This window comes from Takifugu flavidus, chromosome 17 (genome assembly GCF_003711565.1).
Source record: "Takifugu flavidus isolate HTHZ2018 chromosome 17, ASM371156v2, whole genome shotgun sequence".
In the NCBI taxonomy this organism is placed as follows: Eukaryota; Metazoa; Chordata; class Actinopteri; order Tetraodontiformes; family Tetraodontidae; genus Takifugu; species Takifugu flavidus.
The window spans coordinates 1,968,624-1,995,935 of NC_079536.1; the positions used below are offsets into that span (position 1 = coordinate 1,968,624).

At 47.5% G+C, this 27,312-nt stretch overlaps 1 long non-coding RNA gene across 1 annotated transcript in view; it reads right to left on the reverse strand.

The window, feature by feature from the left end:
• The window catches only part of LOC130513774 (uncharacterized), a 175,082-nt gene that overhangs the window by 17,895 nt on the left and 129,875 nt on the right, over nucleotides 1-27,312 (reverse strand). The gene's annotated exons all lie outside the window — the stretch shown is intronic.

Genomic DNA, 27,312 nt, shown 5'->3' on the forward strand with positions numbered 1-27,312 from the left:
ATTCTATTTTTTCCCATCAATGCTGCACTCCTGATCTGGGAGCAAAGCGTGCTCTCCTAAATTGGTAAAGATTTCAGAGAAAATCTTTTTTTTTCCTCGGAAAATATTGCTGGAACAATAACATTTCTTTGCCATGGGAATTGAAAAGATAATTGTACGAGCCTGTGGCGCTGCTGTTTCATAAGCTTCATGCTCCATTTCTGATTCCCACCAGAAAGCCGTTTCTTTTCCCCTCCTTTGCGCGTATTTATTTCCGTCTCTGTTTATGCGCATCTTAAATCACATGTTCCACCCTGTCCTCGCGAAAATGCCGTTATCGCTGCAGCAGGAATGAAAACAATGTGCATCAGAGCTATAAAGTGCAGAACAACATCTTCAAAAGGGCAGATTGAAAAGAGAGGGCACACCAAAGCTTGAACATGCTGTTGAATAAATACATTAATTGGGGGGAATTACGTGCTCGGGGCTCCTCTTGGCTTGCTTTCAAGTGCCAGGGGTCCTCATAAATATACATTTAAAAGACATGTGGCAAGATCAAGAAGTAACCCCTTAACAATGAACTTGTGTATCATCGTCTCCATCATAAACAGCATGATGCTAGCCTTGTGAAGAAACCAACAGTCTTCACTTAATATTAATACATGTAAATGAATGCTTTGTTTATTTGAGCTGAGAGCTCCAAGTCGTGGGACTCGGTCTGTTTGGTTCCAGCTCTGGAGACGCAGACAGAAATATCAAATGCCAGTGGTCCCTGGGTGGCACAGACCTCTTCCACTTTTGTCTCGCAGCCTCCTGGGCTGCGCTGACGCTGATTTCCTGCTCTCGACAACATGTTCTGAAAATATCCGCGCTGTGAAAAGCGTCCGTGGAGCAGTCGCTGGCATTCCAGAGGAGGAACCGCTTAATGAACGAGGGGTAATAATGAATAATGGCGGGAATCTTCCAACGTGACGCCGCGCGGCGGTTCCTTTCAAACAGGAAGCAGCGTTTGGGCTTATTTAATTGCATTGCACTGCTTAGAAAAAAAAGCAACATTTTATCTGGGTTTGCAAAGTGTTTTGAATAAAGATCCGTCAAGTGAGCTGGTCCAGTACCGCTCGGCATTATTGATTAATGGCACTGCGGTGAATGAGACGGAACTGCTAGTTTACAGACCTACGATGGCTTGGGATTTTATTTTTTTTTCTTCCCTGAGGCAGAGTTGGCTCATCAGCTTTTTTTTACAGTCAGCAAAATATAAATGATTAAAATGAATGAACACTCGGAAAAATCTGTGAATAATACATGAGATGTGGATTCAAGTTTCACAGTGGAACGTCACCATATGTGTTTTTATTACAAACGAATGCTTTTAGACTTCTCTCCCTTCTGGTGGCTAAAGAAGCTAGCTATCACTCTTTATGTAGAAAATTCTCTACTGGAGCTACTGGAATGAATGAAGAATCACCCAACCCACCCAAAGACCGAGTGTGTGTCTCTTTTCCAGTACCGAGCGAGCTCGTAGCTCACTGGTAGGACGCTCTTTGTGATGGGTCATGTTTAGCCTTTTCTTTAAAGGCTGCTTAACTTGTTTCGTTAAAAGATTCTTCCTCATTCATGCAGGAGAACCTTTATGTTCTGAGACGAGTTTGCACCCAGTTTTAATGCACTAGCAGCTGGTAAATGCACTTGCAACTACAGTTTCTGAATGCTGGGTACTTCAAATACTGTTCAAATTCCATTACTTTCTTTTTTTTAACTAATAAATGTTGGAAAACTTCCCGTGTAAAGAAGCAACATTTCGCATCAGAAATCCCAATCAGAGCTCGCTGGAGTTCAGCGCAGGCATTTCCACCCACACCCACGGTTCCAGCTGCTGACGGCGCTTTGTCCTACACGCCGGCGTTGCAGCCTTGAACCTAAAGCCCAGGTGTGATCCCCACCCCATCTGGTCCCTCTGGGCCTCAGAGCCTTTTCATGGAGTCGCTCGCTGCGTGGGAATGTTGGCAGAAGCAGTCCAAAAACTCCAAATATTAGATTTTGTAAACAAGCCATAGTGCCCACCGCCGTAGAGGCCTCGGAGGGCCGTTTCTGTGATTATCCTGGGCAGCTGCGATCACCAGCGCGTCTGTCAAGGTCAGGACTCAGCACCGGCAACATTAGGGCTCATGAATGAACGCGGCGATTGAATTTGCTCCACGTTACCAACTTATCTGCCAAAAACAGAGCGCGCGGCGCACTCCGCTGGCTCTCCTCTGCACATTTCATCTGCTTCCTCTCGCAGATCGAGGCTGCGGATGACTTTTGCCGGCCATCAGACGCCGTGCGGCAGATGTCACGGCGTTGACTGTCGGCGTGGTTTATTGTCGAATGGACCGGCACCACGGGCAGGAGCACGTCAGTAAGGCCGGACACGGGCGAAGGCGACTGGACGCCAACGCCTCCAACAGCCCTCCTCTCTCGGGACTGTGCTTCTTGCTTCTGGTTATTGTTTGACCATCTGTTGGATTTCGACCCTCTTCGACAACAACGCTAAGCAAACACGGGGTCTCTGCCAAGTGCCATCGCTCTCATCACGTCCCTCAGATGGGACTCTCTTGGGCCCCTTTGCTTGTCTACGGCAGGGAAATTCTTCATTTTTATTTAAATATGTGGAGCGCCAGTCATTTTTAATGTAACTAAGAAGCAGCTTTAGCTTCATCCAAGTCATCAAAAACTGCACTGAGCTGCTTCCTAATTAATGTTATTTCCAATTATGGAGCAGACTACTGAGTGCCAGGTCATATGACATTATATTTAGTGTTAATCTGATGATGGACATGAAGAGAAAATCCTAAGTAAAATGTCTAACGGGCTTCAAATCTGCTGTTACTTACTAACAGAACTACGAATTTACCCAATAAAGAAGCTAAAAGATTAAGTTGTCTCGTGATTTAAACCATCCCAAATGAATCGGTGCACGCTGTAATGGCTTGATGATATCGGGAGGTTGGAAAAGTGAAGCGAGTGTATGTTTAGTGCCCCCTGTTGGTAGGCTACAGTAGTCCATCAAATTCTGCGTTATTTCTGCATATTTTACGTAAGCAGGGCCTATTTTCAGCCCGATCCCTGACCAAGCATGTTAGCGTGTGACGCAACGTTCACGCATGTACGACAGCAGAAGCTCCTCCAGCTGAGGAAACTTCTCGGTGAGCCGGCAAAACTGCTGCTAGCCAAAACATGGAAGGTGTTCCAGTAGTAAGGGAGGTGCCAGAATACCTTCAGCACTGCTGAGGTACCCTTGAGCAAGGTACTAAATCCACAACTAAACCCTGTGATGAACTGGCCCAAATGTTTACCCTCCCCGTGACCGCAAAAGAGGAAAAGAGGGCAAGAAGACGACACAATAAAAAGCAATAATTGCCACAGGTGACCTGCAGCCTGGAGTCGAGCGGATCTCCGAGCGACGACGTTTGATTTATGACTGCCGCCGACTGCGAGAGGTTCTAACGTCAAACCCGCTCCAGCACAAACCTCAAACAAACGCCTGGAAGAAATCTGCCTCCCCAGATTGAACGTTCCTCCCCTGAGGGACACGATACAGGCTGATGAGACGGCCGGCGGACGCTGACCAGAAGCGTAAATCATTTTTTCCCCCTCCATTCGCTTCACTCAATCACCCCTGAATTATTTATCTCCCATTTGCATGAGGTCAACGCCAAACAGCGCTCGGTACCGGGCGCCACTGGGAGAGTCGCCTCTGTCACAACCGCCGTCAGAAACCCCCGAAGCGGCCTTTCTCACGCTCCTCTCGCGAACCGCTATTAACGGAGGAAGATTTGGTCTCAGCCCACGGCCCACGAGCGCTAAATGAATTGTGATAGCCGGCGTTCTGCTGATGTTCCACCTTCAAGGCTGACCTTGTGACTGCTATTCTCTGCTGATGCCTGAGCAGATAAAAGCTATGAGCCCTTCTCCCCGCCCCCCGCCCCCACCGTGCCAAGGACACACGCATCATCGCTTTACTGGCCTATCTGCCCAGGTGATGCATGGCCCCTATAGCCAGTCAGTATTTATAACAAACTACGGAGGCAGAATCCAACTCATCACCACTGAGACGGCAGGATCCTTGGGCTGCCGGCCCGCTCATAGATTTTCATACGATGTGAGCGTATTATTAATTTAATGTTTTCTTTAGTTATGGAAATACTAATTAGATGTCAGGGGAGGCCGAATGAGTGAAAGATAATTAATTATGCTTGAAGCCGTGCGCTCGTACTGGCTGCATATATGTGGATTTTTCTTAAATGAATGTTTAGTTAAACCCCCGTAACTGCCTGGATCTATATTTTTTAGCAGCGAGAAGAACTAGAAGAACTTGGAGCAGGAGACACTCCTAAATTGAATGTTAGGATGAACGCGGGACGGCGGATGCAGCTGGAAGAGGACACCTCGTGACTGGCGGAGAAGTTAACAGAAGAGAACAATCAGTGCTTGAAATTCAGCAGGTATCAGTGGGAGACAAAGCACCGACAGGTGTTCATGCAAATCGTCAGCCGGCGAATTCATCTCCTAATGGAGAAAACAGCAGTCCTGGAATAATGAGCAGCCAGCAGATGTAAATGACGGCCCACTTGGAAAGTCATGAATAAACTGCAGCCCTTGAAATCTGCTGCTGGGGGGGCATGTGGAATTAGCCATCATCGATGGCTGGACGGAGAGCACGTGGGAGGAGCCTCTCCCTGCAAAACGCACCGCGGTGCGGAATTTCTAATAAAGAGTCGGCATTTTTAGTCATCAACAGCCTCATCTTCCTCCTACAGTCCAGCCATGAGCGTGTTGAAGCTAGCTAAAGGTCAGGTGTCAGAGGAGGTCAGTTCACCAGTCAGCAAAAGGCAAGGGCCAAAGCAGGCCGGCCGGTCGGTCCAGAACGATGATGTTGGGCCGTAATAACATTTAATGTTCAAATGAGCGCTCACCACCGTCAGCAAGGACATCAAAACTGGCGTCGGTGTCCAGAAGCTTGTTGGCCTTTGACCTCTACCGCTGTAGAGTTGCTAGCTAGTCCTGTGACGACTGACGGGCGCATTAGTCGCTCTTAAAATGTCTGTGCAAGTAAATAAGCGCGTTCACAGCTCGACCAGTCACGGCTCTTTTGTGTCCACAACAAAGCAGACCAGTGCAGATCAAAGGGACATTTTGCTGCAGACCAGTAAAGATCAAAGGGACATTTTGCCGCAGACTAGTACAGATCAAAGGGACATTTTGCCGCAGATCAAAGGGACTTTTTGCCGCAGACCAGTGAAGATCAAAGGGACTTTTTGTCGCAGATCAGTGCAGATCAAAGGGACTTTTTGCTGCAGACCAGTGCAGATCAAAGACACTTTTTGCTGCAGACCAGTGAAGATCAAAGGGACATTTTGCCGCAGATCAAAGGGACTTTTTGTTTTTGTCAAAGGTGACACTTTGGATTGATATCTTCCGTGAACAGAATCAAAGCATCAAAGCTCCTTGACAGAGACAGACTTAAAATAAACAGCGGCACAGTAATTTATTTATTTTTTCTTTCTTTCTCCACTTTCATCCCAGTGTTTTCTGATTGTGACATCAATTAACACGTTGCCTGATACACATTCAAAGCCGCCGTCGCATCCTGTCATGGGAAAACAAAATGGAGACGGAGCAGAGAGCCTACATCTTCCTAATGACTCATTTACTTTGATCAGAGTGTCACCGCAGCGTTTGCTTTTCATTTTGGGCCAGTCAGCATCAAGCGGAGGTTTTTTTTTAAGATTACATGTGAGAAAAACAAAGAATATGATTAAGAAAAAAATGTCCACAGTCATGTGGTGGTCCTGGCCACGCCCCCTTCCCATCTACACACTTCCAAACAAAGGAGAGATTTTGATTCCATTACATAACCCGTCTGTGTGCACGCTGGGGGGCGGCGAGGGGTTGTTAATGCCGAGTCCTTGATGAGAACGGCTCTATTTTTAGTCCGCTCAGCGTTTTCTTGCCTCCTAATGAACCACTTCATTGTTTCGTGTACGGAATCACGGACTTCATGCGCTCGTGGGAATTAACCCGCCAACGTTCACGGCTGACTGAAGCTGTGTTCAATCTGACTCTGACCTGAGCTTCAAATCCAGCTCACATTTATGAAGCTTCCAAAAGATGGAATTTGTGCTTTTTACGTTAAATTTCAAGAACTGTCCCTCAAAGCTCCCAAACAGGTCCTCGTTTATTAAGAAGGGACTTGTACACAGGTGTCGCTGACCTCTGACCCCACTGTAAAACAACTTTAACCACTCTTATCCTCTCTATCTCCTCCCCCACCGATCCATCCTCCCTTCTCCTGCACTACTATCAGCAGGAGGGTCCTCTCATCCGAGCCTGGTCCTGCTGAAGGTTTCCTCCTGTTCAAGGCGTTTTCCCCTCCCATACATGAGGGCATCTGCTCCAGTCCTTTTCTTTAAGAATACTTTCTGTTCGGACCCTCTGAGGGCCTCCGAGGTGAATCAGCATTCCGTGGTCGCCGCTGTTTCCACTCGGCCCCGACGCCAGCGGAGTATAAAACGTGGTCCAGCTGGGGAGATTTCCCACAGCGCAATCAGGGACCAGTTTCCAGTCGAGTTGTTAAAGACGCTGGCGTGTGAAAACGTGTCGGCAGATCAGCCCTGGGGGGGGGGCTCTTCTCCGAGTCAGCCCAGTCGTTGTCGCCCCACGAGTCACCAAACGCATCAGCGTCACACATTTGGGGGAATATTACGCCCGCCTCTAACCACCCCCCAGCCCCCAGCCCCCAGCCCCCCCAGCTTCCTCTGCTCTCGCCGTCTGTGATCTTGTTTGTCTCTCAGCGCTCGGCTAATTTTGCACTTGGATGTAACTTTGGCTCACGGGAGGCTTCTCCATGTTTGCATAATCCGGTTTCCAGGGCTACAGTTGTAATACAGCAGCAGGCGGCGGCGCCACCAGGAGTCAATTCCCCGAGTGACATGGTGCAAATGAAGTGTTTCTGCAGCCACTCAAACGCAATCAGCTCCCTCGCCACGTCGGCGTGCATAAAGGTGAGCACCGGGAGCGGCGTGATAAACACGCACCGCGGCTTATTCGGCGCCCAGAGTAAATATGCAAAGCTTTTATGAAGTGAAACAAAATCAAACTGAAAAGGCCAAATTGGTGCGCTGACGAGACGGGTTCTCGTATGGATTTTAGAGGCGCGCGGAGTGGAACCGGCGTGTCAGAGTGGTTTAAAGCCGAGATCAGGGAGTTAAGGAGGAGCACGGAGCTGTCGGTTGACCTCTGCATCAGCCGGCTGGCTCGGCTCCGACCCCGGATCGATGCGGCGGCGGCCATTTAACTCCTGGCCTCCCAGCATCACACCACCGGCGAGGAAGGACAGCTACAGCTAGCAGAGCCGCGGCTCGGCGGAGGCAACGTGAGCGTGTGTCCAGCAGACCTTCGCTCGGGGGGGGGGGGGGGGGGGTCTGTTGCTTTTTGGCAGCTGTTCAGCGATTTTCAATCCGTCCTCGTATCTCCATCGGCGTTATCTTTATTTATACACATTCCTTCCACACTCCCGCAGCCGGCGTTGCTTTTCAGAGCAACAGGCGAATACCAAGCAGCAATCATGTGATCAACCTTGGTGAACACGAGGGGCTTTATTACACAAAAGACAAGCAGATGTCCGCTAAAACTTCCAAACCGGCTTTTTTGTCGGTGGAATCGGTTCGCAACGCTTGTTCTGCGTTTGTTGCCCCAGCAACGACACCGGAAACGAACCAGCGGCGGTAGCAACGTTCGTGTCGCTTTCTCAAGGGTAATTAATTCCTCTGACAACGGCTGCTTTTCCCAGATACAGGCTAGCAGTAGCGACGGAGCGGCGGAGCCGTGACGTTGACTTTTCCTTCTGTGAATTAAACAGTCGGGTCGGAAACAGTCGGAAACAACAATTGAGGAGACTCTTCTGCTGCACCGCTGGACGGCGCCCTGGCCGTAGTGGACAACTGTGGACCCCCGGCTGGTGGAGAACCCAGGGGGGCACCAGCAGTGTTTAAGGGTTAAATGTAAAACTGGTTCCACAGGGGCGGTTTCCACATTGAGGTTCCGCTAGCACCCCCATTAGCATCCGTTAGCATCATAACCACTCATCCAGTGGCGGAAATGCGGGAACAATGGTTAACTCAACTCGCTAAAAGCTATTCAGCTAGCTTCGCGACGTATAATTGCAACCATTGTGACCAGTGCGGAGTAAATTTCTACATGACAGTTTCACAAAAGCTTATATCGGCCTTTCAGATTGTAGACAATAAATACTGTTTAATCCCATTATGCTGCCCAATTCTGTTGTTTCCAGTTGTCAAAGGAGCTTCAGCGGCTGGTTGGAGCGACGGAAAAACACTTGAATAGGATATTAAAGAGTGAAAGACGTAATTGTCATCTTAACAGATATAAATGGTAGTTGTGACAACACACACTTATTTATGTCCAACAACGGCCCGCGAGCTAAAACGAGACGCAGCGTCGACGCGGAGCTGACAAAACCAGCTGTCACCTCTTTGGTGATGAAAGGGACCCAGATATTACGGACAGCAGAGAGAGAGGACAGAATAAATCAATGAATGAATAAATATAGACGTGCTTCTGTGGTGGGGGGGTCACGCAGGGTCGCCGAGTAAATGCGGGATGGGAATACAGTTGATAAAACCCCGTCCGAGCGGCGAAGTCAATCATCCGTTTGAAACGGTCACATCTGGCAGAAGACAATATGGCGTCCTCAGCGTGATGTGGGGCTTCTGCTGCGTCCCCCCCCACCCCCCCGTCCCTGTTTCATGTGCTATATTACATTAATAACACCTCCGTCCAGGGGGTGGCAGGAGGTTTACAGCTCTGGCGTCCCAGGTTGTCCACGCTGGACTGCTCAGCAGGCGGAAGCCAGGCAGCGGGGGCGGCGGTTATCACCAGCAGCCACGCGAGGTGGGAGGGGTCCCTAATGACTCGGCCACTTTGTTTTCAAGGGAGGGGCCATGCAAATGCCTCATGCATGATTTATTTCACCCGCCATCCTGCTAAATATTGGCTTTACCCTTTCTTTTTAGACCCGTTCTGTGGTTGCTGCCAGCTAGCATAGCATAGCATAGCATGGCGAGTGAGCCTGTGTTTTAAACCTGTTTTAAACCACTCACAAATAAGAAAAACACACCCCACAAAGCTCAAACAGCGACGAGGCAAAAACCTGTTTTCCAATTGAGGTCAAGGAAAAACACAACTGGGAGTACAAAAAACCAATAATTACCTTTGGTTTTGAACACATCTCACCAGACGCCACAGAGTCTGTAACAAGCGCTTTATGTGTTTGTTTTGTTTTTATGCTAATTCTGCTATGCTAAAGCTTCTTTAAAGTGTGTTTTCATCAGGCTCCACTCCTCTGGAGTGTGTGAGTGATTGATCATTTGTGCGTCTGAACGCTGCAGCGTGATCGCAGAGCGCTGCTTCGGGGGTGCTATGGAAACAGGCCAGTAGCCGATGGGCTTTTAATAGGAAATTAAAATCATCTGGCCGCAGATAAAATACACACATTCGCACAGACACACACACACGCAGAGGATTTAGAGTTACGTCGATTTCTTAGAAATATTGACAGTTTTATTCTGGCTGCATTTATTTGGTTTCAGGGTAACAGGACGGGAATCTGCACTGCCAGAAAGATGTCGGAATTTGGAAAAGCCCGACAGCCAACATATTAATCTCCCTCTGTTCATACAACAATACACATATTTGTTTTACTTTTGGCATTTGATCAAAGTCACACTGACGATATTTAAATCCTGCGTTAGCCACAAATCAGCCAGGATTTTAATTCCAGATAGTCCCCCTCCGCTGGTATGCCGCGTTTAGTCTGTCTTTTTTGGCTTGAAGAAGCCCAGAGACAACAGGCAGCGCGGAGCTGCCAAGACGAAAGGGCATTGGCTCCACATCCACGGGAGGGAGCGTCATAGCTGAGGAGACACAGCTTCATTTCAGCCGCTCTGTCCTCGCTCCTCTGCTCGGTCACAGAGCCAAGATGAGATACAAACTTACAACATTTCATCAATATTTCATTGATTAGCCTTCAGTTGGCCTGGGATCCATTTCTTCTTCTTGGCAAAAATCCCAAACATTATGGATTCCATTATTTTTCCCAAAGATCTTTCATCACAAACACGGGCGGGTCTTTAATAGGAGATTCTTTTCTGCATTGGGTTCAGTCAGATGTTAAATTTGTTGAATCCTGAGTGACACAAAACAATCAGAACTTTATACAGTTCCAGCTCAAATAATCCCTCGTGCGCTGCGCTCGCAGACGCTTCCTGAACAAAGCGAAATGAGTTCCGTTGGCTTTTGTGCTACGTGGTCTTTTCAGCTAGCCGTTAGCTCACGAGCACACACATATTGATGGCGTTAGCATTTGTAGGTAGAGAAGGTCTTAAAAACAGCCACAGGAGGAGCTGGCTGGAACGTGCGGTTCCGGAAATTTATGCTAGCCTCTGCCGGACTCTTTAAACCTGTCTTATGTCACACCGATGTTCATTCCCGGGGAGATTTTCCAGGAACATACAGCTGAACAAAGGAAGCCTTTTTTTTTGGAAATAGCACATTAAATAAACAACGTCCTTATTTCAGATAAAGAGAAAACGGAATGAAAAATAAACAGTTAACATCTTTCCTATTGAATTAAACACCCCCAAAGGCGAGGAACAACCCCCCCCCCCTCCCCCCACACCACTTCGATCATCCTGGAGCCGTTTCCTCGCGCCGTTCGCCGGGTTTTGATGTTCTTCTAATGTAAACACGCCTGCGAACGTATAAATCCATCAAAGCAGCCGATCTTAAAACGATAAGAAAGTTTAGTGGGGCAGCAGAACCGTTGGTTATCCTGAAGGCGGCCACGGGGACGCTGCACCGAACAGGAAGCATCGGTGGGAGACACGGAGCCAACTCCAGGAACTGAAGAGGAAAATCGGGAAATAAACGTCGGCACTTGTGAGCGACGATAACAGCGCGGCGCTGCGGCGGCTGGCTGATTTACATATCTGTGTGAAATGTGACTGGAATCATTTGAACGCCATGATTGAAGAGGGAACGCGACTCTATTCATGTGTCACCCCGTCCGGGGTTTCCATCTTTTATTCCGGGTCTGTTGTGCTCCGGAGCTTCGGAATATTCGCCTCCCTCTGCCTTTTATTTCTATTGGGCCGTTTCCAGAATCTGGAGTTACTGGTTCCGCGAGGACAGAAATGTCTTTTCTTCTTCAGAGAACATATTTGGGTCTTTATTATTCTGCCCGTGTGTGTTTGAACATTGCTATTGGAGCGGTAAAACTGAAGCAGGCTTTTCTGCTGCCGGTGTTCGGCGTGAATGGGCCTAAGTAGCGCCTGATTACGAACACGTCAATAATTGATTCATCATTAGAAAAGGGAGCTCTAAGAGAGAACATTTGCTGATCATCATCAAGGCCTCCGGTGCTGATGTTTGTTTTGAAGATGTGTTTAAGCGACGTTTAACGTTACGATTCGCTTGGTTTCTAAGACGCTTTAGAGCGGTTGGGCCTTTTAAAGGCATTGGATTTTCTCACCCATGGCCTTGTGAATCACTCTGCCAGAGCACTTTGAATGCATGATCAATATTTCAAGCACACACTGCCACTTCAGGTTAGACCCTCGCTGCTGAGCAATAATATACGGCGGTTATATGCATGACTGCTCCTCAACCAGTTCCAGCCAAAGCCTCCAACTCCTAGAAACCTATTATTTGTTCAAAGAAATGCTCTTATTTCTGCTCAAGAACATCAGCAACGACAGCGAAAGGCTTTCCTTTGGAGAGGTGAGAGGTTCTCAACCAGGCCAGAGGTCACATGGGCTGCAGCCCACTTTTACACCGCGGATATTCCGACAACTGCTTCAACTGCACGTTCCATTATTTAGCAGGATGATGTTTAGCAGTTTGTACTCGCTAAATATTCCAGCGGATGTTTTAAGAGGAAGTCAGCCGCATCCATTTTTCACTTCTTATCACACACTGATGAGAACGCACACATCAAGATCACCTCCGGTTCAAAGATCACCTCCAGACACAGATTTACCGTCTGTTATCAGAGATCGGACGCAGATTTTATCCGGGGCTGCGCTGAGCTCCTGTCAGAGCTGCTTCAGGATTCCAAACACGCCGGAACAAAATCATCCAGTTTCCACAATCACGCTTCAACTAAACTGCGGCGCCAAAACAGCCGAGACTGAGCTGGGGCAAACTGAGATATCCTCCCCCCAGAGAGACGGAGAGTCCACCTCCCAGACAGGCGTGCGTCCCATCATGTGGACCCGAAGTACGGAGCCAGATCAGGGCCAGGAGGTTTGATCCTTGGTACGATACAACCAGGTGTTAAGGTGTCGCTGGCAATCCCTTAATCGTGGTGCCTTCACGGAGCGTAGGCCATATGGCACGTCAAAATCCACGCATCTGTCACATTGATGAGATGAAAAACCTACAAATAAAACGACGGCAGCAGCAAAGTTGTGGGTGTTTTAAAGCTGCCGCGGCACCAAGCGCGATTCTAGAGCAACATTTTATGGCAGGATATACAGTTTAACAGCCCAAACTGGCGGTATCGGCGTTGCTGCACGTGCACGTGCTTTTTAAGTGCCGCTTTCAAACCATTTTTGTTGAAAAAATTCGCAGAAACAAGAAAAGTTTTAAACCCGAACAATCGGAAACGATGCGGAACTTTAAGAAAGAAATCCATGTTGAATCGTTATTGTTATTTTCTGATTTTGGCTCCACGGGGAAATAGGATGGTAAAAAAGCTCGATAAAAGGTGGTTATGACAGGAGACAAAAGGGGGAAAACCTTGCGACTAAGTTCTTTTGATTTCAACATTCGCTTACCTGTAAGAGCTCTTTCCAGACCCTTCTAAGAAAATCACATCAAAGCACAGACATTTTCCAACCCTCTCGTCCTCTTTGGTTGTTCTCTTTCCCTCCATTTGCTGCAACAACAACCGCAACATTTCTTTTGTGATATTTGTGGTGTTTGGGTTAATAAACTGGTTGGACATTGAGGGACCCAGCAGGAGCACCCAGCCCCCCCCTCCATTGTTGCTTTAAAAACCTGTTTAATGGAGAAACATGGCGTCCTAACTGAGATGAAGTTGGCGGAAGACGTCAAAGCCTGTTGCTGTTTGATGTAGGTAAGTCCTTAATCGCTGTCTTACAGAACCGAGGTATCTAGGCAACCAAAACACACACTGGAAAGAAAACGGCTGCGCCGTTATTGGGATTCAGACGGGCGGAATGTGGGGACAGGTCCTTGGAGTAATGTTAAGAGTCAGGCTCAGATGTTCGATGGCTCTGGAATACCTGGAAAACCTGGTTCCTCCTGAAGGTTTTCCCTCGACAGGAGTGCTGATTCAGTCAAGTCTGAGCAACAAAGTGAAAGTTACAGCTCCAAAACACTCGCTTTAAAGGCCTTCTTATGTATCCCAGGAAGTCTGGCCTGGGAGTTCTCTCCCTCAATCCATCGTTAAGTGTGAGGATCTCCTGGTAGACGTGGAATTTATGCACGCTTCAGAAATATTCCGGAGAAAAACACAGAAGAGCACCAGAGAACCAGCTCAGAGCGGCTGTAGAACAGAGCTCAATATGCTTAAAGCTGAGGTTGGCGACACTGGGGGAACCGGGTCAGAATACTCTCCATCTGCCTCACACACACACACACACACACACACACACACTTCAGCCACTGACCCGAGATCACCTCATTAACAACAACTGCAGGTACAAGTCGGTTTACGCTCCTAACGACATAATATGAGCAGAGAAGCTCAAACTGCTGTGACCTTCTCTTTGCTGCTGAGGAAACTCGTCCTTAAACATTCGCCATGACCGAATCGCCTTGTTTAATTACAGCGGAACATGAGGCAGGTCCTGCTGGATCGCAGTCACATCCATCCTGCTCTATTTCCTCATCACCAATCAGTCGTATCCTGCTCAGTGGTGGCTCTTCAACATTTTTGTGAAGGTACTCAAGCCAAATTGGGTATGGAAGCCTTCCGGGCTTCCATACGCTAGCCTCGGCTAACAGATACATCTCGGAATACGCGTTTAAAGTCCTGTATCTGGAATTTTAAAACATTTGTTGTTTTCTAGAGCCGTTCTGTTCTCCAGCTCCGACTTCGACGGTAGCCGCGGCAGCAAATCTGCTCTCCGCCCCTGACCTCTGAACTTCCGATGGTCCGAGTTTACGATTTCATCCTTCAGTTTCGAGACTCCTGGGAACACGACATCGAGAGGTTATCAAACATTTGTCGACCCGGTAAATCCTTCGTCCATTGGCGGGCGAAGACGTAAAAACTGGCCGCCACCGGACTGGCTCCATCTCTCACCTGTCAGGGGAAATTTATCTCCAGGGGGGTTTTGACAGTTATGGGACTAATGAATACATATTGACGTGTCCTCGACATGCTATCAGCTCAGCTGTATCGTGGGATTAACGCGGCTGCTGTGTCATCTTAGTCAATACTTCCTCAGTAATGGCACCCAGCAAGTCTGCCCACAGAAGATGTTCTTCAGGCTGAAGAAGTGATGGTAATTGCCTGAATGTCTGGGGGAAGCACAGCCATATCTGTGCAACATACGGAGCGGCCTTCCTCTTTCACAAAGGCGGTTGGTTTATTCTGGCGCCGCGACCCGGCGCTCCGCGAGAAGAGGCAATTAGACGTGTTTCTCTTTACATCCACCGCGGAACGCCAGAGATGACAGCGATTTTCCCCGGGACACGATCACTCACTGCTGCCATTTCAGGAAATTTCAGCTCATTCCAAAGGGAGCGCTGACGGAGAACAATGCAGCCGTAATGTGGCTCAGGCGGCTGCCTCCAAATAACCGCAGCAGATGACAAAGATTCGATGTATATTTGCAAAAAAGCATGGCAGCAAACCTGGGTGTTTCAGTCGAGACACGGGCGTTCGGTGTAAAGAAAATGGAAAAGAGGAAAAGAACGAGCCTTCTTCAACATATGCAACGCATTTTCTTTATGGGGCTTTATGGAAAAATCTGGAAAACTAGGATTATCCAGCAAACATCAGCAATGGGAAGCTACTCTGGGCTCAGGTATCGCTACAATATTCAGACTTTATCTGATGATTTTCAGTGTTTTGTGACCTCCATGTTGGCCACTAGGTGGCGTGGTTAACAGCAACTGCTATGCTTGGCTACCGCACACCCAACCTCTCCTTTTATCCACCAAGCTTAATTTTGGATGTTGTAATTTTCAATATCCTGGCTCTAAATCGCAGTTTTGTGAGCCTGGAGGAGTTACAGGTATTTTAGAAAGTAGAATTATTTTCACCAACCAGCTCCGACGGTGCCACCAGAGAATCTACCAGGTAAGTTGTATGAAACCTGAAGCGCAACCTGTCGAGGTGTCACAATTTGACGCGTGGAGAGTGTTGTATATTTCATTATAACACCCTGACATGTCTGCCGCCTTCCTGTCAGGGCTGACACTTTTGTCAAGAGCTAATTTCAGATGCAAATTTGAGGCCGAATGTGCATTTGTTGCACGATGGGCAGCGACCAGGAGAGCCGGAGCTCGTTAAACCTGCCAACCAATCACAGGTCCGGATACAGCGGACGTACGTCCACCTAAAATAGCGCCACATACCTGCGGTCCTTACAAACGAACCCTCTGCCCCTGTCAAGGCTGCCCCATTCCTGAAAATAGTTAGCAGACCTGCGAGGTGCTCCACACCTCTGCGGAGACTCTGTGGCAGCTGCCAGTCATCCTGTCGCCGCTTATGAGCCTCAGCTGGCCAGATCACACTTATTTATGGCATCAGGATTGAGTTGCTTCCCACTCACCTGTTGCCCTGCTCCCACTGTTACCTGTTCATATGATTGGAGTGATCCGATAATGGAATATGAGGCAGCATTCATTAGCTCTGCTTAAGAGCGGATTATCGAGTGAAGTTTGTCCAGCAGCCTCCGTGACCCAATAACCATCGATTTCATACTTATACACAGCGATACAAGTCACAGCCGCTCCCTATAAGGATGATGGAGAAACTAATGGCAGCCTTAAGGTCATATGCTAACTTTATCTTGGAAATTCTGAAACTAGAGATTATTAGTTTCGCCACATTGCCCAGGCGACTGGCGACTGCCAAGTGCAATGTCTGGAGGCCCGTACAATTAACATACAGCTCCATCTAGCCTCTGGCCTCAGAATAAGTAGGAGGCAATTATAAAACCCAGAGCCTGGCGAGAGCAAAGAGAATGACAGAGCCATCTTCTAAATTATATTGAAGCGGCAAAAACACCAGGGACATTTAAATGAAATTATTGAAAAATGGGCATCACACAGCAAACCTGCACCCATTTCCCTGCACTGCCCGGCAGCATTATCGCACGCGGCAGCACTGCAGTGATAATCACGTGTAATGAAGAAACATTTCTCCCCCACAAAAAACAGGAAACAGATCACTTTCATTGTTCCATACGCAGCAATGGCTCATTTTTGAAATTGCTTTTCTCAACCCCCACTAAAAAGCAAGAACGCTGATGAAACGCACGAGCTAATGTTGCTATGATGAACATGCAGACCCCTGAATGCTAAACATGCATTTAAAATTAATTTGGCTGCACTCTGGAGTTACCTCAGATGCCATTTAACAGGCTGACCCGTATTCAGCAACTGGTCTGCTAAGATTTTTAATCATTTGGTTTCTTTGGACCTGGTTTTGAGGAAAAATGCCAGTATGGTCTTGGAAATATTTGATTAAAATTGGAAAACTGGCTCCAAAGGCCAATTTTCACCTGGGTGTGTAATTTTCTTTGACTTTGTGTAACGACGCAGTTTCATTTTTGTGTTGATGGGCATTTTAAGGGCGGGCGAATGCTTTTGCTCAAAATGAAACAAGCAAGTCATGCTAACTGTTAGCGTACTTGGGTAGCGTACTGGATAATGTGATTCCACGAATCCAAAGTTTCATGTGCTCCCCTTCGGGGCCCCTCGCACTGATGTGGGTGTCAGGGAAGCTGCTCGTCTGTCAGAGGAAGTTTGAAATGCTAAAACGACTGGCTGTTCCGAGTCATGTGATCTCCAAAGGAAGAGGTCCGATGGCGCCTTCGGCTGCGAGGAGCGAATCCACTCACGCACACGTGGACGCGTTTCCCGGGACAACAGTGGCAGAAGGGCCTCTTTAGGTCTTCAGAAGGCTGCGGTTTAAAGTGAAGGCAGCAAACTCTGCATTCTTCGCTGTAAAAGGCATCACAATGAGCAGCTACACGAACCGCAAAGGTCGTCCGGCAGAGGAACATGAGGCTGGGTCGGACGCCAGCTCGACCCGCATCATCCCCTGAAAGTTTGCATTTCTAAAGACAAATCTTCTCCTGGAAGCTGAGGAGCACCTCTGCAGGAGGATAGCCCCTCACCCCCAGCCCGCCGCCGCAAACCTTCAACGGCCACGGACGATCTGGAAAATGTGAGCGTGAGAAAGTGCGTGCGGGGAAAAGGTCACCTTGACATAAAGGAGTTTAAAAAATGACAGAAATGTCAGGAGGCCTTTTTATTAAAATGCCAATATTTAGCTATATCAGTCTAAGCAGGTCATCACAATAAGACCTTTACACTGTTCTTTCCATCTCATTCTCCCATTTTCTCAGGGGCTTCTGGCCCCATCTCAATTTCTGAGGTGGGGGGGGTGCTGCAGAGCAGTTCCTGTTAGGCACTTTATTAACAGACGTGCACGTGATCCCCCGAGAAATAAATAAAACCAGTTACCCTGTCTTGTTTTAATATCTAAATGACAAATCCTATTTCAATTATTTCCACACTTACACCCCCCTCCCGACATACACAACAATTTTACTCCTGGTTTAATGTAATTCCGCGGCGCCATACAGGCCGTACTGTTTATCGGATGACTTATTCAGACATGTTTATTTGCTGGCAGGAATGGGGGGGGGGGGGGGGGGATTGATGGAATGTGTGCCGTATCGCTCGCTGACATCTGCTCATATTCATCAGCCTCGACGTCCACGCCTCGTCTCCTTCATTAGGGAGGTGACACAAAACTCCATCACACCTGATATCCCCCCCCCAGCACCTGTGCCAAATTGGATTTTAAATAAATGTCAGGGTTTTATATTACTGGATGCACAAATGCAACATTTGGGAACCGGTTTGACGTAGAAATGTGAAATATAAGGTCGGTTTCCCTGCTGCCATTTTCCGGGCCTTGACTGGGTGAGAGGTCGTACCCATCAGCCCTGGTTCTGCCCTCTGATTGGTCACTGTCTGAACAGTTTTCCTCTTCCCTCTGTCCGGAATGCCCCACGTCTCCCTGAATGCTGCCGGGCTCTCAGTAAATCTAATCGGCCCCCGGTTAGCCTCAAACGGGCCCCGGCGCCGTCTGTCGATGGCGCTAGGACGAGGCGCTGACATTCTCAGAGAGTGGTGACATCATCATATTAGGCTCCTACGCACAGAACACGGGGGCATGCGTTCACCGGTGGGGGTGGGGGGGTGGGGGGCAATGTCGCGCACACAAATACTATAAATAACAGCTAGATTACATAAAGGGAAGAGGAGCTTGTCTGTCAGGGCAGCGATCGTTATGTGTTGTCATAGATACTGTCTGAGGTCATTTCCCTAAACCCAGAAACAGCGGGGGGTGGGGTGGGGGGGTGGGGGTAGAGCTTCACCCTTCAAGAGGGGAATAGATATTGTTCTCTGGAATCTCAAGCATGGAAATAACAGCGGATCGATACAGTGGGAATTCATCGCGATTGTGGCTGAGACGGAGGCATCGGCCCCCGGGATCAGCAGCAGAGCAGCAGTGGGTCGTTTTAGCACGTCCACGCTGCCTTACCGTCTCCATCAGCATCCTGAAGAGAATTATTATCGATTTACGCAACTTTACTTAAAAAACTTTCACGGAAGACAAGAGAGCGTGGCTAAAACAGCATAATGAGCTAACGGCGGCTAAATTACACCTGAGGATGCTTCAGATATTCAGCGTGTCCGGCGTTCTCCCCAAAGATGCCACCAATCCCGCAATTTTCAATGGTTTCATTTCATGTTAGCCACCGTGGCTAATGCGAACTCCCCCTACTCGATATAGGTGTGGAGATTTCATAATTTACCTTTTGATGTCTCAGCTCCTCTGATCCAAAGGCAATTACTTGGTAAAAGGCTCCAATAATTAGAATGAATTAGAGTACAGTAAGTAATGAGAGTAGGGGGCTAACAATTGGAAGACATTAATTGCCCTTCCCATAGAGCTCATATTTTCTCTTTAGGAAAGTACCACTGAAAAACAGCAGCTCTGCTCTGTTTTCTCTCCAGTCACAAGGAGGAACCTTTCTGATTAAAGCCGACCAGAGAAAGACACCAGCGTGATCAATATTAGAGGCTAATCACTGGCTTGAGTGCTATTAGCACTCACGACCTGATGGACTGACTGACCCACATACCCTCTGCACCATGACAGAAGCATCAAAAGAGCACTACATATTGACCAAATTGGTCATTTGTACTGTAGATCTGAAGGTTGTAATTATAAACACCTCGTTTCCTGTCCCGCCGCCTCCTCTGCTCAGTCCCCCTTAAACCCAGTAATCAGTCTGAACTTCTTTATCGGCCCCACACTCACAGCTGGGGCTGATAAATCCTCCTCCCATGTGCTGCTTTATCAGTCTCTGTGTCCTGCTGGGGTCCCACCACACACGGGAAGTTTAAAAGCTCCTTGAATTCCTTTATTATTCCAAACTACATGCTTCTATAAGTCCTGCTCCTCCTTTACCTGGCTGGCCACCCCCCTTCCTATTACAGCCTGGTCCTGCTCAAGGTTTCTTCCTGTTACAGGACACCAGTTCTTGTCTAGGACCCTGTCAAGCACCATAAGCCAATCCTGATTGTTCCAGATGCTTTATAAATAAAGCTAGATTTAGTTTTTAGGTATGAGTCGCTGCTCGACGGTTCATTCTTGCTTTAGCGACTTTAGTCAACATTTACGCTGCTGTGACTTTCCAGCTCTCCAGAGAGTCTTTTACTCTAATACAGCTTTGGTCACCAGGGGAACACACCTCTAATAGTATATTTAACCCAGCAACACCATCAAACTATACATTAACAAGTATGTAAATACAAGCTGGTCAGTGTTTCAGCTTTAGTATCAGGATACAAAAGTCACTGAAATAAAGAATGACGCCAATTAGGTGAAGTAGGAAGGTTTATGCTAACTAGCTGCTTCCCTACGTCATTCACAAATGTCACGTCCTGTCAGCTTCTTTTTCATGGAATAATTTGTAATCCATACTGCCCATGTGTGAGGACCCTGGGACAGAAAACAAGGCTTTGAGAACAGCTTTGTCCCCATAATTGCACAAGCATTAACACTGTAAACACTCCTTATCAAGCCGTGCAGCACGAAGGCGCCGACACAGGAGAGAAAACCTTTACCTGCGCCTTGTTTTCCCTGCACATACCTTCATAATGAAGACCAATTAAAGAGTACAGGCTGGAACCAGGCCTGGCAGTGGCAGGATGAATACATCCTGACATGCCTCATAGCACCCGGATAATTAGGTGAGCTGGATGCAAGAGAAGGGCTGCGCACATGTTCAACTGCAGGGGAGGAATTGGCACCGACCTTTTCGGAAGTGGAAAGATTGGCAATAGTAGCTAGAGAAAATGTTTCCCACAGGGCAAAATAGCTACAGGCATGGAGAGCCACTGGAAAGAGGCTTTTGAAGAGAAATGGTAATACTACAGAAAAGTCCTGTTGGCCTCCTGGCAGAGGCTCCTACAGTAAATGGGACCGCCGCCACTCGCCTCGGCCGCACATTCATCACCACTTATTGGAGGCGACGCGCTGATGAAGGTGGGCAGCAAATTGGTTCGGAAACAAATGGCTGATAAATCAAATAAAGATGTCCGAACGTGTGTTAGAGTCTTTGACCCAGGAGCCATCCAGGCACGTAGAAATCACATGATCCACGTCCACATGTCATTAAAAAGACACATTAAATCATTAAAGTGGGACTATAACAGAAAATGGGACCTCGGGGAGACGTGGCCGTCGCAAAAATCAATTCCGTAGCGTTGCAGCGTTCATAACCGACAACGGCCCGAATCCACACAGGAAGGTTTCCTTGATCCTATATTGTTGACAGTATCAGCGCGGGAATAATCCAGAAACACGGGATCAAGTCTGCAAACCCACACGGAACATGTTGCCACGCCACATTGTCCATTTCCCGACTTTTTTCCTTTCATGTCGGTCTGAGGAGCAGGATCAAAGCAGGAGCATTAGCATGCTCGTTTACGGCTAATCTACCAAATTGCACCCTTCTGTAATGACCGTGTGATTTCTTCTCCCTCCCTCTAGAGTCCCACTTCCAGGTGCTCCTTTCAGCAACAGCATATCTGAAATGCATCACTTTGTTTGGTAGAAATAACAAACCCTGGTAGGTGGTTAAGGTGGGAGGACAAACACGCGGCTGGTTTAGCAATACGTCTCCAAAAGTATATTGTAGGTGTGAATCGAAAAACTCTGTTCCTGTGTGGTTTCATGTGTTTTGATAACCGCCCTTGCTAAGCTAACTCCCTCCACCTGTTTTCTTCTGAATCAGGGTCATGGTGGCGCGTTTCCCAGCAGCCTCTGCTCTGAGGACAGGCCACCAGTCTGTCCTCGTGAGCCTTTCATCAAGCTAATGTGCATTGTTTGAACCTGCAGGGAACCCACGCAGGCAGAGGCTGAACCTGCAATAACCTTCTTCCTCCCAGAGCTCCGATCTCTCTGTTAAACGAACACGAAATGATCAGATCAGTTTTAGGGTGGATACATGGATTTATTTGCCGCGGAAGCAATCAACACAATTACCTTTAATCTGGAAAATCACATTAAAGATTCTTCAACGACGTCTTCAAATCAAATCAGACATTTTGTTATGTTACATTCAGACATCTTTAATTAATTTGATTAATTCACTTCAGCTCAGTTCACTGCATGATTTGCTCTGTAAACAGAATATATTAAATTAAGAGACAACTGAGGTTTTGGAACTATTATATTTCATTTCTCTTTAAAGAGAAGCTAAATAAATATCGGCAATGGAATTATTTACATTGAAACTCAAATATATTTAAGGAATTAACTGAAGATCTGATGTAGAAAATAGAGAGATACTCGTTAAAAGGCTGAAAATATGCACCTCAAATCCAGGAAAAGTGAAGATTCCACTTGACCGTGGCTGATTGGACCACATGGCAGGGTCTGGAAGATGGATTATATGCTATTTCATCAAACACCAAATGTGACCCTTTATTATACGCCCATTCCATATTAAATTTCATATTACATCCTGTTAATTTGTGGATGGAGCATATTAAATGAAACCTTGAAACCATGAAGTATAGAGGTTGAGACCAGGAGATATCAGTGTATTTAATTTGGCCAGCCAGTGGCCTGCCTGAGAAATAAATTAGAACCTAAAGTCAGCACCAAGTTTGTAATTGTGTTTCCTCGGTACACCCCACACACTGAAAAACGAAGATAAAGCGATATGCGTTTTTTTATTACAGTGATTATCGCCGGGGCTGTTGATGCTGAAACACAAACGTTATCTTTCCGAGCACGTGTAATTTCAGGGCTATTGTTCTGGAGTCAGCCAACACCTAATTAATCCTCAGGCCTTATTGTTTTTAACAAATGTATCTTTGATATGTAGGGGAAACTTACCAAATCAGGCCCGTTCATTCGTTTTTAACATGATTTTAGGGTTTCAACCACTAGGTGGCGATACACTTCAGTTACTGGACCTTTTCTGGTCAAACACAGGCCAAAAGGTAGACAGACAGGTTAGCTAGTAGCAAACTAGTAGCATTAACATTGTGAAAAGATCTGCCATTCCCAGAGGATCGGGTAGGGTCTTCGTTAAACTGGGAACGGACACGTGTGTTTAAGCCTGGCTCTACGGGATTTACATAGATTTCCGTCAGACCGCAGCGTCCTGTTGCCTCATCTTCTCCTCAGCTGCTTTTTCGGGGTCACGGTGAGGGAACATATGGGCGAAGGGCCACACGTAGATGATTCGCCAATTCATTGCAGCACTTGTGGAGTCGGTACCTTGCTCAAGGGCAACTTGGCAGTGCTCTGAAGGTATTCCGACACCTCCCCCTCCTACCAGAGCACCTCCTATGTTTTGTCTGCATCGAGGCTTGAACCCGGAACCCTCCACTTCTCAGCCCAGTCCCCCAACACCCCGGTGTCTCTTTCTGGAATAACGTCAGGAGATCATCCCTCAAATGTACCACTGACATGGGATCTGATCGGTTTGGAGTCCGGGTCCTGGCCTCGGGCTAGTAGCAGAGTTCTACAGGACAATCCTGAATCCGATTGGAGGTGTTGATAGGTGATGTTTGTGGCATCGAGATCAAACCATTTGGAAAAGAAGAAAAACAACATTAAAGAATGGGAATACTCTCCAGGATGTCTCTATGCTGTATGTTGCCCTGCCAACGTTATTTTAAAGGCTGCACAGAGACAAAAACCTGGCTAGGTCTCTACGCAGTTGGCCGATAACGCTGTTTGGATTTCTGAGGGTTTTTTCTTTTTTGTTTTCCAATTAATGAGGCCGTGTTGTACATTAAATGATGCTGCGGGTTATCGTCTTCCTTGCTAGATTTTTAGTCTATTCCAGCCTTGGAGTTACTCAGCCGAGGAACACCACTGGAGAGTGACAGCCACTTTGTCGACTGCTCTCCTCCCCCCGCGGTCAGGCCTGTCTTTATGCATTGTGGATTTGGCACAAATAGTCGATGGCAGAGCGACTCGAAGCCAGTGACTGGGGAGGAGGACGGTACAGTAAATGTTAGATTGGGGATGGGACAGACGCTGCTACTGTCAGATAAGCACAGAGCTGAAACCGTGGCGTGCTAGCGATCCGCTGGGAACGGCCTGCGTGTCAGCGAGGTGGAAACAATTGGGAGCAGAGGAAGAAGGAAATGCAGACGTGCAGTCTGCTCCAGTGGAACACGAGTATTAGCTTCAAAAAAGACCGCAGAAGAGCAACTTCTTTTAATAACGAATAGATTTTGACGTCTTTTTGCCGATTGATCCCAACAATCTGTGCCTGTATAAGTCTGCCGAAGTCCGGAACCTCTCGAGCCTCGAGATGCCCCATTCTCGAGCTGCGGTGGTAAACACGGGCAGTATTATCAAAGGCCTCAGCTTGCCCTGCTCTCCATCCAGCCGCCTCTCGGCTAATGCCTGCATCTGTAATGTCCCAGAGGCTGCCTTATCTCCCCCGGCCACTTGGATTTGTTGCCAACCTCCCGTTCATGGCGGAGCTCTGATCTGAAGACAAGCTTGTTGTGTGCCAAGGTGGGCAGCAGAAAAAAGTGACGCCCCGCCAACGCAGCTCGTCTCACCCACTTCCAGCAAGCGCGCCAGCAGCCCCCCCAGCACACCCTGACTGTGGGGACCAGAACGCAGGACTTTCTTCTCCCTTAGCTGAATTTAGGAGCCTCTATAATGTGGGTGATTTTTCTTTTTTTCCTCCAATGAGCGGCTGTGTTGATGGTCCACAGAAAACAGGGGAATTACATTTAGCTTCAGTTTGCCTCAAATACTCCAGGATTGACCAAAGTCCTCTGTAAAAAGGTGGTGGCATCCCTGCATCTTCACTCTGAAGGGTCAGGCCTGACGCATTGTCGGACACCAGGACTAACCAGCAGCCGAGCCACGATGTTCCACCTTTCATGACCCAAACACACCTAATTACTCAACACATCAGGGCTGGTTCAGAGTTCTATTTACTATCTTAGATTGCGCTGGAGTTGGGGACAAAAACAGGATGGTGCTGTTTGAATAAATAAAATGAGAGAGACGGAGATGAAAAGCAGATGCAGGGAGGATAAATCATTTACTTCAAACTGCCCTTCTCAAATATTAAATCAATGTGGAATTATTGAGCGGCATAAGAGCGGACTGTCATTCAGCATCCAGTCTGGTGGTATTCCTGGTTGCTCCAGGGTTCCATCAAATATTCATTTCCTTGTGTGAACACTGATTTACAAGCATGTGGCAGAACATTAGGAACTGCACAAGAAAGCCCGACTTTAGAATTCTCATTTACTCAACGTTCTCTGCTGTTTAGCTTTTAGCGTTTAGCGATGTCGATTTTTGGTCTCAGCCTGGTGTGATCGCTGCTTTCACAAGCATCACCTCCGTTCACACATAAAGAGGGTTCAGGCCGTCTTTTTCCAAGGATGCCTCGGGTGGAATTGACAGGGAGGTGAAGTTTGTTTGTTTGCTGTGAAGTAAAAATTTGTTCGTATCAAAATGCGTCCATGGAGACAACTGACTCGACTAGTGATTAGAGCTCAAAAGGAGCCTCAACTCATCCTCTGATTCACTGAACTGTGGAGAACCTCCAGCACGTGAACCAGCGAACATGTTGCATTAGTGGCAGATATGAAACATATCACATACCGATTCGCTTTAGCGATTATGTTACCGTTTTTAAGTGTTTGAGCAGATTAAATCCCGATTTAGGCTCCACCCGGTTCACCCATGTGACCCGACAATCACAAGATCTTACTGCCGTTTCACTTTGGACGCCAGTGAGATTCCAACCAATCGCGATCAGTCAATATGAGCTACAAAGAGAGCTGGTACGTCACTGACCAGCAGGGGGCGAGCAAGGGGCTTCAGCTACCTTGTCTATGTCGAAATATGACTGAATATTTCCGAGTTCAGAGAAATAAAAACTACTTCCTGTGAAATCGAACTTAAAGCTGATCTCAGAATTGGCTCAGATGTCCCAACAAAGATGTCATAAACAGTCAAACACAACATACGCAATGTTGTGTTTATAGAAAAAAGCACCGTGGCCATTTGGCTAAATGCCTCCCGTCCGTCGCCTCCGGCTGATAGCTGAGCATCATTTCACGCCCACGTCATGTCAAACTCGTCACTCAGTTCCAGCCCTTTTTCATTTGCTTGCAGATGTTTTGCAAAATCGCGAAAAGGGAATAAATCTGACCCATCAAATTCCTGTCTGAGTGCGTACGCGTTGACATAATGTTCCTGAAGACCCCTTTGGAACGTGAATTTTCCTACGAATGCTAATTCTGCTCCGGACGCCGACACTCGATTTCGCACTCTGCCGTCTGCGTTTGGAAAGCGCCTCGTCTCTCGGATAGGCCGACTCACGGAGGACATCAACAGCACGTCGCTGCATGTGAGCTGCCTGATGTAGCGGAAATCTGGGAAAGTCAGCAAACAGGAGCCGTAGCCCGTTTTCCAACCACCGGGATCTGTTCAATGAGCCGTGTTCACCGGTGATTTATTCCCGCATTCCTCAAACAAGGAGGCTTTTTGTAAACACTCCAACATATCTGACCAGGGGAGCAGGTTCAGGGACCTTTTATGGATACGGGAGTGATGGCAGGAGATGAAGATTGGTCAGCCTGGATGAAGGAACGTGCAGAATTCCAGGCGTGGCTTTGGGGGATGAAAGAAACAGGCGGATAAAAAATGAAAACAAGCAAAACCACAAAGGCAGGAGCTATTTTAATGCATCCCGCTTCATATACTGGAGGAAGAATGAGGGTCAGAAGGATGTCCAAGGTCAGCGTCGTGAAAGAAACGTGCACGGGAATAATAAACAACTGGGTTTTTCCGCATAACTGCCCATTAAAACCACAGAAGCATCTTTAAGAGGGAGGCTGAGGAGCTCCGCTTTACTCTCTAATGGCTCCTGCTTTGTGAATCTTTCTGTATTAAAATAAAGATGTCAGTGCCGCACAATGGAAACATTTGCTGGGTGTGTGCATGAATGTGTGTGTTCATAGCGGGGCTTTTAATCAGTGTTATGGATAGTTTTAATTTGGCTATGCTTAATATTCCTGTTCCCATTACACTCAGATAGTGTTTAAGCTGCAAAATTGAATTCTTAAAATGAATTATTGCAACCTTACTGTGCACCAGTAGCACAGATGATTCACTTTGAAAAATAACTGCTTTTTTTCCCTCTCTCGCTCCCCCCGTGCCCAAGGAGAATGGATAAGGTGGTGCAGAAAAGAGCTCACACATACCGCGGACAGCAATGATTCCTCTGAACTATCTCCAGGACTGTAAAGAAGAACAATGGTGGTGTATTTTTAGGGGTTTCTGTTGGTCCTGGATGTGCTACAAAGCAAAGAGGAAGGAGAAGAAGAACCGCGCTCGCGAGGAAGAGTCGAGCCTAAAACAGATGTGTGCCGCCTTTATTCTTTGGGTTCAAGGCGTTGAAGCGGCACACGTCCTTTTGC